At 40.6% G+C, this 19,755-nt stretch overlaps 1 protein-coding gene across 1 annotated transcript in view; it reads left to right on the top strand.

Annotated features, from left to right (window-relative positions):
- The first annotated feature begins 916 nt into the window (after nt 1-916).
- The window catches only part of LOC115217513, a 117,896-nt gene continuing 99,057 nt past the window's right edge, over nt 917-19,755 (top strand). The window contains exon 1 of the mRNA XM_029787236.2: nt 917-1,296. The gene's annotated coding sequence lies outside the window, so the exon portion shown is untranslated. The remainder of the gene's footprint in view (nt 1,297-19,755) is intronic.

Here is a 19,755-nt window from a genome sequence, read left to right as displayed (position 1 = left end):
GAGTACTGCAAATTATTGGCCTTCGCGTCCAATTATTATAAACTGAGATATTGAGAGAGAGGAGAGAGAGAGAAAATGAGAGAGGCGGCAGACAGACAGGGGAAGAGACAGACAGATAGACAAACACAGAAAAAAAAAGAGTAAGAAACGTACGCAGAAATCAAAGATAATGAAAGAAATACGAGAAAACCACGGTGAACGGGGAGATTCCTGAGTGGTGGTGGTCTCTATGGCGATAAGAATCGATTCTGTCAATAGACGATATTTTAGCGAGCCGCGGGGCCTCCTCCCAATGTCTTGCTTGCCCTTGTGGGTGAAGAAAGGATATTTTAAAGTTCTCGGGGCAGCAAGCAGCGCGAACCTTCGTCCGAGAAGGATCGGAGGAGGAACTGCAATGTGGGAGGTGACTTAGGAAGAAGAGAGTGTGTAAGAGAGAGGACGAGAGGGTGGGAGAAAGCGTGAGGCTGAAGAGGGAGGAGGAGGAGGAGGGAGAAAGATGCGAAGGCGGGAGGGAGATGAGGAGTAGAGAGAGAGATAGAGAGGAAGGGAGGGAGGAGAATACTAACGCGTTCGTATGTGTGTGCGTGCGTGTGACGTATGTGTAAGTGACTTGTGTGTGCTGTACAGTGTATGTGCACGAGTGTACGTATGTGTGTGTGTATGGAGTAGTGAGCGGTGAGAGAGACAAGAGCGTGTGTGTGACGTATGTGCAAGTAACTTGTGTATATGTGTACGTGTGTGTGCGTGCGTGCGTGTGTGGAGTAGTGAGAGGCGAGAGACAAGAGTGTGCGTATGCGTGTATGTGACGCATGTGTAAGCAACTTGTGTATGTTGTACAGTATATGTGTACGTCTATTTGCGTGCGTGCGAGCGTGTGTGGAGTAGTGAGCGGTGAGAGAGTGAGAGAGAGAGAGACAAGAGTGAGGTGTGTGTGTATGTGTAAGTGCGTGTGTGTGTGTGAGTGTAGAAGTGAGCCAAGCATTCGTGAAACGAGGAGAGGGTTAGCCTCGATAGCCGGTGGTCCTCCTCCTTACTTTATCCTTCTCCAGCTCCATCTCTTCTGCTTCAGCTTCTGTGTTTCAAAAGAAGACGAAACAAAAGGCCACTTTATACTCTGCAACTGTGGTAACAGATCACACGCACACACTCATCTACATATATATTTATATACAGATATATATACACACTCAAACACACACACGTACGTTGTCAATTGTTTCACGGGATTCTATTTACATACCCACGTGTCTTTGCAGTCTAAGCTTCATTGATGTCTACATACATCGGACCATTCGGGTATGTAAACAAAATACCTTTTCTATTGCATATATAAATGTCTGCGCGCGTATTTTTACGTTTGTGTGTGCACTTATATAGACGTGTGTGTATATATAAATATATATATATATATATTTTTATCAATAATAATACAGGGTGAAATCAATTAATTTGGAATAATCATTAATTTCACCAAGTAGTAGATTTCGGCATGTAAAAGCCCCATTCAAGGAAGGTTTAAGTAATACTAAGTAATTAAGGGTTTAGCAACGATTTGCCTCACCACACACCGAATTTAGAAATAGCAGTCAAAGAGTTTTTGGCTATTCTTTCTACTTACTGGGATCTCCCCTTTAAGTAGAAAGAATAGCCAAAACTCTTTGACTGCTATTTCTAAATTCGGTGTGTGGTGAGGCAAATCGTTGCTAAACCCTTAATTACTTAGTATTACTTATATATATATGTGTGTGTGTGTGTGTGTGTATTTATATATTTGTGACTACGTATGTTATGTATGTATATATTGAATTAAGCCGGTGGCTGTAATTAATAGTCGATGGAATTTACTTCAAAATGCGATGTGTACTGAACAGTTTGTCGTATAAATTCTTCATGTATATCTTCAACCAAAATCTATTTACTACCTACCCGAACAAGAACGAGATAGTTCATGTAGGGTGGATGGAACTTTTGTAGTCGGTTGTATTTGTTGGTCTTTTAATGTTGTTGTTTTTTTTGTGTGTCCTGTACCTATATATGCATGTATATATATACATATAGATGTAGGTATGTACGTATATATGCGTATATTTTATTCATTATTTTGTTATTTTATATATATGTGCTTCTATGCCTATGCGAGTGTGTGTATAAATCGCATCGGAACTCCGCCAAAAGTGTTTATAGAGAGAGAGAGAGAGAAGTATCTCAAAGACCGGTTAATTAGATTTGTTTGAGAAACCAAGTGTTTATAAGTGGTGTATGGAAAGCGGTTTATATGTGTACGGGAAAAGAAAAGTGTGGGTGTATATATAAGTATAAAAGAAAAACGAAGCGTTTATATTTACGGAATGATGGTGTAAATGTATATATAAAAAAACCGTGTTTGTTTATACGTGAAGTATTTTCGATGTGTGTGAATATCAGTATTTATATGTTTACGATAGTGTTCGTAAAGAATGAATAGGAAAGACAAAGTTTGGGAAATATGTGAAGTAGAAATCTTGTTTCAGTCATTTGACCGTGGCCATGCTGGAGTATTGCCTTTATTTAGCCGAGCGAATCGACCCCTTGGACTTATTCTTTGTAAACCTAGTACTTATTCTATCGGTCTGTTTTGCCGAGCCGCTAAATTACGGGGGCGTAAACACACTAGCATCGGTTGTCAAGTGATGTTGGGGACACACACACAAACACATACATACATACATACGTACATACATATATATGTATATATAGAACGGGCTTCTTTCAGTTTCCGTCTACCAAATCCACTCACAAGGCTTTGGTCGGCCCGAGGCTATAGTAGAATAGTAGAAGACACCTGCCCAAGGTGCCAGGCAGTGGGACTGAACCCAGAACCATGTGGTTCGTAAGCAAGCTACTTATCACAAGCCACTCCTACGACTATATATATATATAGGGGACTACTATCTCTAAATAATATATATATATATATATATATATCAGTCCCACTGCGTGGCACCTTGAGCAAGTGTCTTCTACTATAGCCTCGGGCCGACCAAAGCCTTCTGAGTGGATTTAGATAACGGAAACTGAAAGAAGCCCGTCGTACATATATGTCTATGTGTGTATCTGTGTTTGTCCACCCCACCCCTATCACCGGTGTGGGTGTGTTTACATCCCCGTAACTTAGAGATAGAATAAGTAAAAAACGAGTACTGGGGTCGATTCATTCGACTAAAAATTCACGTCGGTGCCCCAGCATGGCCGCAGACTAATGATTGAAACCGATAAAAGATAATATACAGGCGGAGTGGCTATGGTAAGAAGCTTGCTTCCCATCCACAAGATTCTGGGTTCAGTCCCACTGCGTGACACCTTGGGCAAGTGTCTCCTACTATAGCCTCGGGCCGACCAAAGCCTTATATATATATACATATATACAGGCTTATATATATGTTGGTGTGTTTACGTTCCCGTAACTTGGCGGTTCGGCAAAAGAGACCGATAGAATAAGTACTAGGCTTACAAAGAATAAAGTCCTGGGATCGATTTGTTCGACTAAAAGGCGGTGCTCCAGCATGGTCGCAGTCAAATTATGGAAACCAGTAAACGAATAAAAGAGTATATATATAAAGAGAGGTGAAGGGGATATATATATATATTATTTATGTATATATTGATATTTGTGTGTGTGTGTGTATGTATGTATAGTTGTCAGTTTTACAATTTTATTTAGACGCAAACCCATAATAGAGAGTGTCAAAGTATAGAGTTTGGCCGAAGTCCATATATTTATAATCATTCCACTGTCCGATCGATTTAACACTACGGCCTGGCCCTTGTGTGTCTTTGGCGATTCCTCGAAAAAGGTTTATGGGTGAAAGGTGCAAAAGTGTGGCGGGGAGACGAGGGCAAACATTTTAAAAATCAAATTTTTCTTTTTTTTTTTGTGCCCGTTTTCCTATGCCTTGGTGTATGGGACATAGAGATAATAACTATTCCCAAAACTCCGCCACCCGAGGTTGCTGGACTTCCTCTTCTGACAAAGAAATAATAATAATAATCCTTTCTACTGAAGTGAAGGCACAAGGCCTTGAAATTTTGGGGGAGGGGACTAGTTGATTACATCAACCTTTATCAACCCCGAAAGGATGAATGGCAAAGTCGACTTCGGCGGAATTTGAACTCAGAACGTAAAGACGGGACGAAATGCCGCTAAACATTTTGCCTGGCGTGCTAACGATTCTGTCAGTTGACGATGATGATCCTTTTTACTATAGGCACAAGGCCTGAAATTTTGGGGGAGGGAGATTGTCGATTACACCGACCCCAATGTTTCACTGGTACTTATTTCAACGACTCTGGAAGGATGAAAGTCAAAGTTGACCTCGGTGGAATTTGAACTCAGAACGTGAAGACGGACGAAATACTGCTCAACGTTTTGCCCGGGTATTACCCGGGTAACGATTCTACCAATTCGCCACCTAAATAATAATAACAATAACCCTTTCAACTAAAGACACAAGGCCTGAAATTTTATAGGAGGGGACTAGTCCATTACATCGACCCTCCCCCCCAATTTTTCATTGGTACTTAATTTATCGACTATCCCTGTAACTTTGCGGTTCGGCAAAAGAGACCGATAAAATAAGTACTAGGTTTACAAAGTATGTCATTTGGGTCGATTTGTTCGACTAAAGGCGGTGCTCCAGCATAGCCGCAATCAAATGAAAAATAAAAGTGAAACATGAATATACACACACACACACACACACACACACACACACATTCACTTATATAGGCTCAGGCATGGCTGTGTGACTTCCCAACTCCGTGGTTTCGAGTTCAGTCCCACTGCATACCACCTTGGGCAAGTGTCTTCTACTGTAGCCTCGGGCCGACTAAAGCCGCGTGAGAGGATTTCAAAGGCGGAAACTGAAAGAAGTCCCTCCTATCTTTGTGTGTGTGTGTGTGTGTCATCATCGCTCGGCAACTAGTGATGGTGTGTTTACGTCCTCGCAACTTAGCAGTTCGGCAAAAGAAAAAAAAAAAACAATAAAAAAAAAGGTACTAGGCTTAACAAAAAAATAAGTCTTAAAAACTCTTCTTCAAGGCGGTTGCTGCAACATGGCCACAGTCTAATGACTACAACAAACAAATGATTAAAGATAGCTACGCGCGCAAATGCGTTCTATGACACAAATTATGTTATGCAATGGACACTGCTATGAAGTCAGCTGTTTGCAAATCTCACAAGAGCTGCATACTGGCAATGCATGGTGTTCAGTTTACACAGGACAGGGGCAGCACTTGTAAAGGATACTTATGATCAGTAACATTCTATTCGTGACCACCACACTGTCCTTTTAAGGCACGATGAGGTGATCTCCGCGATATATTTGGCTACTACTTCTGGTGTTGTGTGTGTGTGTACATGCACATATACAAACACATACATATATGTGCATAAACACACACACACACACACGATATATATATATATATGAAGGCGGCGAGCTTGGCAGAAACGTTAGCACGCCGGGCGAAATGCGTTGCTGTATTTCGTCTGCCGTTACGTTCCGAGTTCAAATTCCGCCGAGGTCGACTTTGCCTTTCATCCTTCCGGGGTCGATAAATTAAGTACCAGTTACGCACTGGGGTCGATGTAATCGACTTAATCCTTTGTCTGTCCTTGTTTGTCTGCTCTGTGTTTAGCCCCTTGTGGGTAGTAAAGAAATATATATATATATATATACACACACAAACATATGTATATATAAGTATATACAGATAAATGTGTGTGTGTTTAAGTATTGCGCTTCACCCTCTGGCCGAGAACTGAAGGAGTTGGTGATCTGTGTTTTCCGTTCGTCTGAGTATGTTTTTTTTTTACTACACGTTTTAAATATATGTATGTGTGTGTGTGTTGTGTGTGTGTGTGTGTGTGTGTGTAGGTGCAGGAGTGGCTGTGCGGTAAGTAGCTTGGTTACCAACCACATGGTTCCGGGTTCAGTCCCACTGCGTGGCATCTTGGGCAAGTGTCTCCTTCTATAGTCTCGGGCCGACCAAAGCCTTGTGAGTTGGATTTGGTAGACGGAAACTGAAAGAAACCCGTCATATGTGTGTGTTTGTGTGTCTGTATTTGCCACCCCCTTAACATCGCTTGACAACCGATGCTGGTGGGTTTACGTCCCCGAAACTTGGCAAAAGAGACCGACAGAATAAGTACTAGGCTTACAAAGAGTAAGTTCTGGGGCTCGATTTGCTTGACTAAAGGCGGTGCTCCAGCATGGCCGCAGTCAAATGACTGAAACAAATAAAAGAATACATGGGTATGTCATATTTTCCGTTTGTTGTCTTTTTACTTAATCCTGAATATATATATACAAAGTGATTGAACAGTAACTCCCTATTTTAAAATACTTATAAATTATTTAACTACCGTAAATCCTCGAGTATAGTCCACCCTTGAGTATAATACGCTGGGGATTTTTAGGGGGCTGTACCTCTGAAAAACCTAAACCTTGTGTATAACACGCACTCCTCTAACTTGAGTCAAGGAGGTCTATATAACATCCTTGGTTTGTAAAAATGTATACGGTAACGTCCTTTATTATTATTGCATATATAACATAATGCAAACGTGTAGCTTTTTTGTGCATTTTGTTTGCAGAAAATAAAGAAATAACAGTAATAACGTTTAATAAATGTTGCTTATTGCAAGTTATGGATGATTCTTTTATGACTTCATTGCTTTCAGGCTTAGCTTAAGGTATTTTCGCGCCCGACATCACAAAATGCGTCTGAATAAACATTGCCGGACAGCAAATAGAGACTCGGACATTGCTTAGAAAATAATTTTCATTTTCAACCTCGTATATAGTACGCACTAGGGATTTTGACTTTTAAATTTTGGTGGGGAAATGCGGATTATACTTGAGGATTTACTGTAATTTTTTTGAAGTATGAGAATATATTCTTTAATTGTATTGCTCTTGTCGTTCGTGAATGGTTGAATGCCCACTTCCCTAGGAGATGTATGGGTCGTCATGGTCCGCATTAGTGGCCAGCGAGGAGTCCCGATTTAAACATCCCGTGGCATCATTCTTTGGGGTTGATAAAGAACTTGAAGGGCGAATATGAGAAGTTATGTCTTCTTGCATCTCACAAGACTTCCTGGTGAAATCAGTTGATGCAATTCCTGGGTAACTCAAGAAGCTGGTGGCGACACCTGGAGCCCATATCGAATTTTAGATAAAACCTCATACTAAAAGGCTTTCCTCTCGTATCCATTTTTTTGTAAAAATTACAATTAATAATTAATTTGTATTTTAAAATAGGGAGTTACTTTTCAATCACCCTGTATATACACATACATACATACATACTGTATATACATACTGTATATACACATACATACATACTGTATATACATACTGTATATACACATACATACATACTGTATATACACATACATACATACATACACACGCATTTATATACATTTGTATGCATATCTATTTTTGCCAATTGAGTAAAACTGGACTAATGTGAAATAAAGTGTCTTGCTTAAGAGTATAACACGCCCCCGGGAATCGAAACCACGCCTTCACGATCGTGAACCAAATATGCTAACCAGTAGGCCACGCGCTTTCACATATCTACAAATATACGTATGTACCTCCTTACCCCTTCTCTCTCTCTCTCTCTCTCTCTCTCTCTCTCTCTCTCTTTCTGTATCATCATGATCATCCTTTAACGTCCGTTTTTCAAGCTGGCATTTGTAGAACTGTTTGACCAGAGTTCGCATGTTGGAGAGCTGCACCAGGTTCCAATCTGTGTATTGGGTGTTCTTAACGTGACACTGGAATATACACACACACACACACACACACACACACACACACATATATATATACTCTTTTACTTGTTTCAGTCATTTGACTGCGGCCATGCTGGAGCACCGCCTTTAGTCGGGCAAATCGACCCTGGGACTTATTCTTTGTAAGCTCAGTACTTATTCTATCGGTCTGTTTTGCCGAACCGCTAGTTGACTTAACCACACAAGCATCGGTTGTCAAGCAATGCTAGGGGGATAAACACAGACACACAAACACACACACACACACATATATATATATACATATATAGGCGCAGGAGTGGCTGTGTGGTAAGTAGCTTGCTAACCAACCACATGGTTCCGGGTTCAGTCCCACTGCGTGGCATCTTGGGCAAGTGTCTTCTGCTATAGCCCCGGGCCGACCAATGCCTTCTGAGTGGATTTGGTAGACAGAAACTGAAAGAAGCCTGTCGTATATATGTATATGTATATATGTATGTGTGTGTGTTTGTGTGCCTGTATTTGTCCCCCCTAGCATTGCTTGGCAACCGATGCTGGTGTGTTTACGTCCCCGTCACTTAGCGGTTCGGCAAAAGAGACCGATAGAATAAGTACTGGGCTTACAAAAAAGAATAAGTCCCGGGGTCGAGTTGCTCGACTAAAGGCGGTGCTCCAGCATGGCCGCAGTCAAATGACTGAAACAAGTAAAAGAGTAAAGAGTAATATATACGACGGGCTTCTTTCAGTTTCCGTCTACCAAATCCACTCACAAGGCTTTGGTCGGCCCGAGACTATAGTAGAAGACACTTGCCCAAGATGCCACGCAGTGGGACTGAACCCAGAACCATGTGGTTAGTAAGCAAGCTACTTACCATACAGTCACTTTGGACGATAACTGAAGTGGATTTATCGACATTTTCTGTTTGTTCCGTTTGTACTTCCGTATACTGTTATAAACATATTGTTTAATGTAACGGGACGCACCTTCTTATTTCGTTAACATTCTGTGAATATATATATATATATATATATATATATATATTAGCGGTATAGTATATATATATACCTAGCGGTTCGGCAAAAGAGACCGATAGAATAAGTACTGGGCTTACAAAGAATAAGTCACGGGCTCGATTTGCTCGACTAAAGGCGGTGCTCCAGCATGGCCGCAGTCAAATGACTGAAACAAGTAAAAGAGTAAAGAGTATATATATATATATATATATATATATAGAGAGAGAGAGAGAGAGAGAGAGAGAGACATACATACGCATACAAACACGCACACACATTTTCCTCTATGTGATCGCTCCTCGACCTGTTAGAAATAGCAGCCATATCACACAAACCACACTACCTTCTTTAAAATGAAATGTCGCACATTGAAACAATTGGAGAGGTGGGGGAGTCAGAAAGAAAAGCACGTAGTTTGCACGGCGCTGGTCATATAGGTCTTTGATGATCATAGACCTGTGACGACCGACCGATGCAACAATAACAACTGCAGCTGTCCTGGCTGTCAAGTTATCCATCCTCGAGGTCGTGATGAAGAGAAAACCTGACGAGGCCACCCATTGAATCCTATTTACTTCCAGATGGAAACTTTCTCACTTAAACATCAGTTACCGTTGTTCCTTAATTTACTGGCATTTTCTCCAGTTGTAAGGTCGCTAAGGAGGCTTTTGGAGACATTCTCCCCCCACTGAAACTGTCATAATCCAGCCAACCAGCCAACCCCATTTTGTGATTTAACAACGACGTAAGGGGCCTAGTTTCCATGGTGTTGGATCAGAGGTCAGTAACATGTGGACCGCGATCACTGTAGTGTTAGCAACGCCGGACAAAGTGTTTAGCGGCATTTACGGTCTGATTTCAAATTCCTCCGAGATCCACTTTGCTTTTCCTCCTTTCGAGATCGATGAAATAAGTACCAGCTGAGCACTGGGGTTGATGTAATCGACTTACACGCTCCACCAAAATTTCATAGCCTGTGTATAGGGCTTTCCGATAAGTAGATTATCTCCCTTGGCGAGGCGGCGCTCTATGCAGACAAGGAAATACTGGTTCAATATCTAGTATTTTGGGGAAAATAATTTCCTTAAAATAATAGGCATATTTATAAAAAAAACATAGTTTATATTCATATAAAAGAAGCAAAAAGAATATATATATATATATATAGGAATACAAAAAAAAGGGGACAAGAACGCAAAACATCCAGACAGATGATACAAAAAAGGGGACAAGAAAAGACAAAGACGAGTCATTCGGAGTTTTCTTTCCTCAGTTGAGTTCCAGATTATCTTTGCAATTTCGGCTGGTTATACTCGAGATTGCTCCAATCTGGCCGGCGTACGTACATTTTGGTCTCATATATAAATATATATATATATGCTGAGCGGTATTTCGTCTGCCGTTACGTCCTGAGTTCAAAGGGGCTAAACAAGGACAGACATTAAGTCGATTACATCGACCCCAGTACGTAACTGGTGCTTAATTTATCGACCCCGAAAGGATGAAAGGCAAAGTCGACCTCGGCGGAATTTGAACTCAGAACGTAATGGCAGACAAAATACCGCTCAGCATTTCGCCCGACATGCTAACGATTCTGCAAGCTCACCGCCTCTGGAAAACTAGAGATGTTATACCATCTTATTGGTGATATGGAAATGGGATTAGCTTAGTTTATTGAAAATGGGTAAGATCTCAAGCCAACAAAGACTATGAAAAAGTGTTTCGTTTTCATTTAAGTTCAATTAACTTTATTTGTGTCGCCAATGCATTTGATAAAGAGCATAACTTCATCCTAGTAACCTTTATACAAATGCCAAAGCAAGAGATGTATTGTAACAAGTGAGAGCGTGCTTCATTTGGAGTAGGAAGCGGCCTGTGGCTTGGGTTTCTGGAAACAGCAACAATTCGCACAGGAGCGCTGCGGATTTTGAGGAGTGTTGTGATAGTTGAATCCCATCTGCTGTAGGTATGACTTGGAGATGGATGGGATCCACCAAATAGAATTTTCCTCTTAGAGCTTCTCAGTTTGTTCAACTTGCAACACAACACCCCAAAAGGTTGCCCATCATCGTTTTCTTTTTTTTTCTTTTCTTTTGATATTTTTCTTGAAGAATATTGAAGGAGTGTTTGGGTAAGTACGAGCAGAAAATGACGTCGGGAAAATGGAAACTAAACGGATGTAGGAGCGGGTAACAATAAAGGGAGGAAAGAGGACGAAGAAAAGAGTGTGTGACTGTAAGGGAAAGTGAGAGGGTGAGAGAGAGTAATTGGAGAATGAGAAAGATAGATTAGTATGACGACAGTGAGAACGTGTTTTGATACAATCGGGGAAGAAAAGAAGGAAGGGAGAAAATGTGTGATTGTGGGAGAGAGATTTGATCATATTTGGTGACAGCATAAGAGACATGTTGAGGCAAAAATAAAAGCATTTTATAGCTTGACAAACGCTTCAACAGCAAATGTGTAGCGTACATCTGTCCAAACCATGATTATCACTGAAAGAAAAAGAGAGAAAAAAACAAATGATAAAACGTTAGCTACATGAGGATACCATTATCACCTGTCTGATTTCACTAGCTTTGCAGCCATTGCCGTGTAAAAAAAAAAAGGGAGATTTATCTGCCGCACCTTGTACATACAGTAAAGCGAAGTAGAGAGACAGAGAGAGGAAATATTAGTTACTGACTATTGAAGAAGATACAGTAAGAGAGAAGGGTAAACGAAATTAAGAAAACATAGTGAAAAAGAGTAAGGATATATGGTTACAGACGACTTAGGAATAAACTCTGTGTGTGTGTGTGTGCGCGCGCGCGCGAGTAAGAGACAGAAACAGGATGTATGCCGACAGATTATTCAGAAAGATACAGTAATATACTTAATGTTAAAAAACCGCGGCCATATGACGAAGAACACTATATTTCTGTGTATATCAAGGCGGCGAGTTGGCAGAAACGTTAACACGCCGGGCGAAGCGCTTAGCAGTATTTCGTCTGCCGTTACGTTCTGAGTTCAAATTCCGCCGAGGTCGACTTTGCCTTTCATCCTTTCGAGGTCGATAAATTAAGTACCAGTCACGCACTGCGGTCGATATATAATCGACTTAATCGGTTTGTCTGTCCTTGTTTGTCTCATCTGTGTTTAGCCCCTTGTGGGTAGTAAAGAAATATATATTCCTGTGTATATCTCTAAAATTTGCATAATTCATTCCATATTCAGATGAAACCTGTCGTTTCCGACGGATATTATATTAGTTTTAAATAATCGGTCGCTATATTTACAATGGCGGAGGCACATGGCCTAGTGGTTAGTACAGAGGACCCGCGGTCGAGGGATCGCGGGTTCGAATCTCAGACCGGGCGATGTGTGTGTTTATGAGTGTAACACCTAAGCTCCACGCGGCTCCGGCAGAAGGTAATGGCGAACGTCTGCTGACTCTTTCGCCACAACTTTCTCTCACTCTTTCCTCCTGCATCATGCAGTTCACCTGCGACGGACCGGTGTCCCGTCCAGGTGGGGAACCTATGCGCCAAGGAAACCGGGGAACCGGCCCTTATGAGCCAGGCATGGCTTGAGAAGGAACAAACTAACATGTTTACAATGAACATGTATGCAACATAAAGACGATCTGTTGGAAATCAATATTAGTGAAGTTTAAAGAAAAAAATCTTCCATCGGTGCTTCTTTAGCGTACCGCAACATCGGTGGTCTATGCTGTGAAACGACCCGATCTGGATTAGGGTTTAAGGTTAGGATTGGGTTTGGATTTAAGATTAGGGATAGGGTCAGACTATACGCTAAAGTGTAAATGGCCTGGTAGTCCGCACGCTAAAGTGGCACCTTTTTATCTTTTACCTGTTTCAGTCATTGGACTGTGGCCATGCTGGGGCACAGACTTGAAGGGTTTAGTCCAGTGGTTCTCAGCGGGGGTCATTTGACCCTTGAAGGTCCATATAAGATATTGCTGTTAAGGTCTATGTACAATAAATTGGATATACTTCTACAATAGACAAAGTATTTTCACAATTCTTTAATACAATTCTTAATATTTAATTATGAAAATAATGTAGAATTTTTTAATGGTTATGAGTAGAATAGGAATCAAAGGGGTCCATAGGCAAGAAATATTTGAGAACCTCTGGTTTAGCCGAACAAATCAGCCCTAGTACTAAAATACCTAAAATAATAATAAAAATCTTTGATAGCCTGTCGGCTCTTTTTGGGACGTAAACAAACAAACACTTGTCGTCAACTAGTGGTAGTAGAGAGACAAAGACACACACACACACACACATTCAACGCAATAATAGAACAGAAAATTTCCAAAAAGTGCTCAGAAAGGTTTGTTGGATCTTTTCGGTTTGAACGGCAGTTTTTTTCTAGCGGTGTCATATGAAATTGTCACCGATAATTATGACCCTAGTATCGATCTATTGCATTTCAATCTGTTTTAGGGTTAGGTGTGGGGGGAAGGGTATCTTTTTTTCTTCACAAATGTAAATAAACTCAATCTGTTTCTTAAACGAGGGACATATTTATACGACACAGAATGTTTTTTTACCTCAATAGACGTAATTGATTGGTTGAAATTGCAGAAATTGAAGAAAAAAACGACAACAAATATCTTACAAACCATAGAATTTTCTCAATAAAGCCTAGGGAAAAAGATGTTTTATAAACACATTCTACCAGTATACGAAGTTTAAAATTTTTTAGTTACCTAGAAATTATGTTAAAAACTGCCGTTCAAACCAAAAAGATCCTTGTGTTTTTTTTAAATCTTAGACGTTGTTGTTGAATATAAAACGAAAATACAAAAATCAAAAGTGATGTGTAAGCAGTTTTTACGTGGCCACCGGCATGGCGAAGTGAAAAGTGTCATTAACGAGTCGAGCCTTTCCCAAAGTGAAGCAGTCACTTAAGCGAAACTAGGTCATATTGGTACAAATTAGTGATAATCGTACGTTAAAGAACAAACAACTTTGTGTCTTCCCAAAGACTCTGAACGCGGACACCTGGAAAACCCAACCCTAATGGCAGACCAGCTGTTGAGAATCGCTGCCCCAGATACTCTACAGGAAGAATTAATTTTGCAGTGGTGCCCCTTCCCGACCCAACCCCAACAGGACAGGATCCTGTTTAAGTCGTTTCTGTCATTTTTCAGTAATCTAACACCTTACCACGTGACTCTTTAATTCCTAATAGTTTCGTCTCTTTGATGTCTGTTTTTGGGAAGAGGAACCGATTTCAAACGGGAGTTGATGATATGTCATACTTTGGGTTTTCAGATTTCTGGAATTCTGACCTAGTTACCGGTGTCTCTATGAGTTACTCGATTTCATCGAGTATGGGGCGGTGGGGATAGCGTATACGCACTTCGCCACTCACCTTCGATGCTGAACTAGAAGCTACACTACTCGTGGCCCTGAATAAATCACGAACGTCAAAACGACGTGTTTCTCTCCCCTGGAAATACGAGTTACTACTTTTCTTACTCGTGGCATTCCGTCGGTTGCGACGACGAGGGTTCCAGTTGATCCGATCAACGGAACAGCCCGCTCGTGAAATTAACGTGCAAGTGGCTGAACACTCCACAGACACGTGTACCCTTAACGGGATCTTTTCGGTTTGAACGGCTGTATTTAACATAATTTCTAGGTAACTAAAAAATTTTAAACTTCGTATACTGGTAGAATGTGTTTATAAAACATCTTTTTCTCTTGGCTTTATTGAGAAAATTCTATAGTTTATAAGATATTTGTTGTTTTTTTCTTCAATTTCTGCAATTTCAACCAATCACTGACGTCTATTGAGGTAAATAACATTCTGTGCCGTATGAATATGTCCCGCGTTTAAGAAACAGATTGGGTTTATTTACATTTGAGAAGAAAGAAAGATACCCTTCCCACCACCCCTAAACCCTAAACCTAAAACAGATTGAAATGCAATAGATCGATACTAAGGTCATAATTATGGGTGACAATTTCCTATCGCTATATAAAACTGCCGTTCAAACCGAAAAGATCCCCTTAACGTAATTCTCGGAGAGATTCAGCGTGACACAGAGTGTGACAAGGAAGAAAGAGTGAGAGAAAGTTGTGGAGAAAGAGTACAGCTTATATAAATGTGTGTACAGCCGTTTGCATGGCCGAATGGTTACTGTGGTCGCTTTGTAATCGTGAGGTTCGTGTTCAAAAGAATACAGTCTGAGACACTTTGGCAAATATCATCTACCACAGCCTCGAGACTCATCCCTTCTGAAATAAATTAGGTAGATGAAGAGTATAAAAGCCTTTCACTTCAGATGAAACTGTATCCCCCAAATTCAATGTACAGCCTTGGTACACTGTCTCACTCTGATTCCGCCTAACAGTTACGTTAAGGGTCCACAAGTCTGTGTGGAAACCTGGCCACTTCGACGCCAATTCAGTGAATAGACAATGATGGACAACTTCGTTGTTTAGTTCCAGGCTAGTCCGATTCAGTAGCCCTATGACTCGCCACCAAACCCTTCAAGCCGTGACCATCACATCTTTTAAAACATCTAGGGCTACATTATGTAAAGTGTTCTCCCTTTTTGAGGCGGCAGGATCTGAGTGAGAATTAACTGGGGCAATAGCGATCGGGAAAACTTACGAAAGCTATTCCAGCTACGATCATCCCGTCTTCTTTTCTTACTTTTCTTTCGAGAATCTTGGAATATATCGCTATATATATAAAGCTGAAGTTGTCTGTGTACAGCAGGATTGGTAGTCTTTAATTAACACTATCTCCTCCGAAACCCTGCGGGCGCAAGTTAACCACAGTTGAGAGTATGATAGAAGGCTTGCTCTTCCTTCCGTAGAAGAAAAAATTTCAAATCGGACCATGTTAACACCAAAAATTATTTACATCAAAAAGGTACTTTTTTTTCTATGAAAATCCCTATTTTTTACGATTTTTTGACTGCTGTGTCACCATTTTTCGGTGTATTTCAATCAGAAAAACCTTCACAGAATAATAACAAGCTACATAATGCAAAATTTTTACTTTTCAAAAATTCCAATTCTAATGGGTCGAAACAAACCCGAGCAACGCCGGGCGATACTGCCAGTTATTCAATATATCCTTTTTTTTTTCAGAGGTGGTAGGGTAGAATTTGGTGATGGTGGGAGCACTAGAGATTTGACTATCATTGGTGGTGTATATTTTGGCTGCTATTTCTAGGTGGTATCGGACGACCACATGATAGGCGCTCTCGTTATTGTATTAACCACAATGACGTGATAGAAAGAGACAAGCTACAAACCCTCTCTTTTTCTTCCTCCCTCTTTCACTCCACCCTCTCATACACTCATATGCTCTCCCCCTCTCTCTCGTACACACGCGCGCACGCTCACATATATCAAATTAGTCGAGGCTCACATTTTTCGTATCACAATAACCATTGTCTGCACATTGTTTTGAAAAGGTCCTCTCAGAAATATGAGACAGGAATTGATTGAGACATAAAACTTAGTAATGTATGCTGCTAGCTTACTCGCATTACACTCTTGGTTCAAACATATGAGTCAACGCACGCTATACGCATGCATACATACATACATATGGAGGCGCAATGGCCCAGTGGTTAGGGCAGCGGACTCGCGGTCGTAGGATCGTGGTTTCGATTCCCAGACCGGGCGTTGTGAGTGTTTATTGAGCGAAAACACCTAAAGCTCCACGAGGCTCTGGCAGGGGGCGGTGGTGATCCCTGCTGTACTCTTTCACCACAACTTTCTCTCACTCTTACTTCCTGTTTCTGTTGTACCTGTATTTCAAGGGGCCGGCCTTGTCACTCTCTGTGTCACGCTGAATATCCCCGAGAACTACGTTAAGGGTACACGTGTCTGTGGAGTGCTCAGCCACTTACACGTTAATTTCACGAGCAGGCTGTTCCGTTGATCGGATCAACCGGAACCCTCATCGTCGTAACCGACGGAGACCTTCCACACATACATATATACAATATGTTTTAGTGTAAAGTTTAAAAAATATATACAATTTTAGATTGAAACTGTAATTTTTTTTTTTTACTTGTTTCAGTCATTTGACTGCGGCCATGCTGGAGCACCGCCTCTAGTCGAACAAATCGACCGCGGAACTTATTCTTTCTAAGCTTATATTCTATCGGTTCCTTTTGCCGAACCGCTAAGTTACGGGGATGTAAACACTAACATCGTTTGGCAAGCGATGGTAGGGTGGGGACAAATACACACACACGCATATATATATATATATAATATATATATATATATATATATATATGACAGGCTTCATTCAGTTTCCGTCTACCAAATCCACTCACAAGGCTTTGGTCGGCCCGAGTCTATAGTAGAAGACACTTCCCCAAGGTGCCACACAGTGGGACTGAACCCGGAACCATGTGGTTGAGAAAAGCAAGCTTCTTACAACACAGCCACGTCTGCGCCTATGTATAGATGTATGTATATATACGTATGTGTGTGTGTATATATATGTACACACATTGTGTGTGTATGAATAAATAGGGAGGAGGGAGAGAAACAGAAACGAAATATATATATATACTAGCAGTATCGCCCGGCGTTGCTCGGGTTTGTAAGGAAAATAACTATACAAGCATTTTTAGAGAGTTGTAGCCAAAAAATGCATTAAAAATGGAAAACAAATTATGGTAAATTTTTTTTTAATCGTTGACTCATCGTAGACATTTTTAGAGAGTTACTTCCCTTATATAATAGCGAAAAAATGCATTAAAATGGAAAAAAATTATGGTAAATTTCTTTTTAAATCGTAGACTCATCGTAGACGCGCGCTAATACCCAGAAGGGCTCGATATGAATCACGACTATAAGATACCCGGTTTTGGTTAAACTGCACCGCAAAATGTGGGAGTAGTTAGGAATCTAAATCGTAGGAGACAGACACACAACTTGACTTTTATATATAAAGATATATATACATGACCGCGCGCGCGCACGCACATTAAACAAGTGTGTGTCTTGAGAGATTTTTCGCTACGTGCAATACATTACGCGGACGATTAAACCATGTCAAAAAAGATTCTTTTTCTTTTTGTAATTGCATGTATGGAACTCAAACAACGATAATCTCTAAGCAGAGACAGAGTGAATCATTGGATCTCAACATATGAATAAAGCATACGACATACGTTGCGTCATTTTTTCTGCAACTCGGATTTCGCCAATGTCGAGAAGTAACGACGAAGAGAAACTTCAGTTCTCATGTACGCTCTCTGTCAGTGGTTCTTAACCGGGGTCCATGTAAGATTTTGTGGTTAAAATATGTGTGCAATAGATCGGTGATACTTCTACAGTGCGCAAAATATTTAAAACGGAAATCAACGGGTTTCGTAGATAAAAAAAAGAAAATGGTTAGGAACCACTGCTCTATGTATTGAGGAGTTTGCGCTGCGCAGTTAGTTACAATAATGCTTAGTGGTATTTCGTCTGCCGTTACGTTGTCAGTTTAAATTCCGCCGAGGTCGACTTTACCTTTCATCCTTTCGGGGTCGATAAATTAAGTACCAGTTACGCACTGGGGTCGATGTAATCGACTTAATACCTATATCTGTCCTTATTTGTCCCCTCTATGTTTAGCCCCTTGTGGGTAGTAAAGAAATAAGTATTTCTTCTGCCGCTACGTTCTGAGTTCAAATTCCGCCGGGGTCGATTAAATAAGTACCAGTTACGCATTGGGGTCGAAATAATCGACTTAATCCGTTCGTCTGTCCTTGTTTGTCCTCTTTGTATTTAGCCCCTTGTGGGTAGTAAAGAAATAGGTATGGGTACCGGTATTTCGTCTGTCTTTACGCTCTGAATTCAAATTCCGCTAAGGCCATCTTTGCCTTTCCTCCTTTCGGGGTCGATTAAATAAGTACCAGTTGCACACTGGGATCAATCTAATCGACTGGCACCCTCCCCCAAATTTTCGGACCTTGTGCCTAGAGTAGAAAGGAATCTGTGTTCCTTAAAATGAAACATCAGCGACTGAACCATCATGAACTAATGATGGATCAGGACAAGGATATTAAAGATAGCATTAAGATGGGGCAAGACCTTAGAAAGCGATAGAACATCAGGCATAGAACAGATGAAGGGGATAATAACCTTTATGAGGGTAGCAAGGCTTAGAGAGTGGCATCCACTGTTTAGTGTCCTTCGCCAACGTTTCTTCAGAACTTAGTTGAAAATGCATCGATTCTCGAAGGTATTATGATCATGTCGATATGTTTTTAACTTTAAAAAACGTATTCAGTATTTAGAACACATTCAGTGAAAGAATAAATACTATCTGTCGTAAACTCAGAGTATATTTTTTCTTTTTGCAATTTTTATCGTATCTCTCAATTTCATACTCATAATGTCACTCAAGATAATGTCGTGCATGTGTGTGTGTGCACACACACATACATGCATACATACATATACACATACACCGAGTAAAAAATTTCAGTTATCTCTCTCTTTCACACATTACTCTCTCTGTCTCTTCACACACACTAACTTCACTTACACAACATACTGTCTGTCTCCCACACCCCATCAAACACACACACATGTACATCAATGCTTCGGTAACTTCAAAACAAATTCCCTCGTCATAAAATCGCTTCCTCTTAGTCTCTTTCGCTCTCATTACTTCAAATGTTCCCGCAAGCCCATATGTAAAAAAATAAAAGTTTTTTACGGAAATCATCGACGGAAACGTGCTACTACAAACGAAAGATCGCCAAAAACTCAATGGTCATTAATATAATCGTAGTCTACAATTTCATTTAAAAATATATATTATCTAAAAAGCTATGAAGAAACAAAGTTGCACATGGACATCAAACTGTTGTGATGCCCAGAATTTGGCAAAGACGGGTCTCAATGGCGTCCAATCGCCGAAGCCATACCACACTGGAGAGAAGTCTT

Source organism: Octopus sinensis, linkage group LG11 (assembly GCF_006345805.1).
Source record: "Octopus sinensis linkage group LG11, ASM634580v1, whole genome shotgun sequence".
In the NCBI taxonomy this organism is placed as follows: Eukaryota; Metazoa; Mollusca; class Cephalopoda; order Octopoda; family Octopodidae; genus Octopus; species Octopus sinensis.
The sequence above is the reverse complement of the archived record's forward strand: the minus strand, read 5'-3'. Positions and strand labels throughout refer to the sequence as shown.